The following is a 1439-nucleotide window of genomic DNA, read 5'->3' as shown; positions in this document are numbered from 1 at the left end:
GCAGAACCATTTCCACAAAACAGTTGTATGTTGTTTGTCTTGATTGAATCAGTGTTTTGAATGAATTATTCAATGAGTCACTCATAAAGACAGTAAATTTGTTGCCACATGCTGGTTTAACTAAGAGTCACTGACAGTCTGTCTGGAACACATGAAACACAATGTGAAATGGTTTAAAAATATTATAATCTAAAACTATGATAATTGCTTTCTAATGTACAAAAAACTGTTTTGCAGGAGTTTGTTGAACAATGGTATGGTTTGTTGCTTTTTCTTCACTATCCAATCCAACTCATTTGTTTGGTAAAAATTTGTCTGGTAAAAAAATTAATCCATTGACACAATTTATATTTGACTATTTGAAACTCATTTCAAGAATTCCAAGCATAAACCTAGATCAAAAGGTTCACGAGAAACAACAATTCAGTCATGCATGTCCAAACTTTTCATGTCTACATTTTAGGTCTAAGTGAACTTTATACCTTCTATTTTGGGAACGCACTTATGGTGCTCTCTTCTTTCCCATCCTTTTAGGGTCTTTAATGGGCGAACACAAAAAACATGCTCATTTAGGTGCATTTTAATGTGCAGTCATCACCAGCAGGCCATATTAGTTCTGCCGAGTGGACACAACGGATGAATAATGTATATCTGGAGGAACAGAGAGACAAAACTAGAAAGATTGTCCTATGGCGGAGAGAGTGTCTGGTCAGGACAAAAGAATAAGGTCATGGAAAACAGCTGCCTGACCAAAGTGAAATAAGTGGGGAAAAAATGCCTCAGGTAAAAAAACAAAGATGACTTTAGATACTAGAAATTTAGGTTGGAAGTTCATCCAGAACTGAAGAGGTCAAGAAATGTCTGGTTAACACAGTCCACTTAGCGCCTGCTTGCAGATACAGCAACTACACAACCTGGCAACAAAAAAACAAAGAAATAATTGAAATTTCAGCTTTTAAAAATTATTTATATATTCTGACAAAATGAAAATTTTTCACAAAAATCACATTAATTTTTTTTCATAATACTATGGTATACTATAGTGTATAACTCGGTATAATTGTACAATGTTTACTAAGTTGCAGTCTGTCACAATTCTGTTGTGTCTTGTCTGCACCTGGGGCCTATACCATGAAGCCGGTTTAGATGGCTAGCCAGCTATGTTTCAGTTTTGTTTGCGTCAACCCTGGGTTTTAGGGACCATGAAAGTGGTTTGGCTTTTAGCAGTGTATATCGCCATAGTAACTTATGGTCCACGGCTAACCTGGTCCGGGGCAGGTTATGTTCTAGGGAAGAGGTTGCAAACTGAACTTGGACCAATCAGCTGTGAGCAAAGTGACACATGTCGTCTGCGATAAAGTCATTCCACCTGTTTCTACTCCAAATTAAAGGTCACTACATAGCAAATGATTTTTAAAGACAAAATCTTCTGGTTTTTA

Source organism: Siphateles boraxobius, unplaced genomic scaffold (assembly GCF_051911475.1).
Source record: "Siphateles boraxobius isolate OS27281-9 unplaced genomic scaffold, OSU_SipBor_1 55, whole genome shotgun sequence".
Lineage (NCBI taxonomy): Eukaryota > Metazoa > Chordata > Actinopteri > Cypriniformes > Leuciscidae > Siphateles > Siphateles boraxobius.
This window is presented reverse-complemented; position numbering follows the sequence as displayed.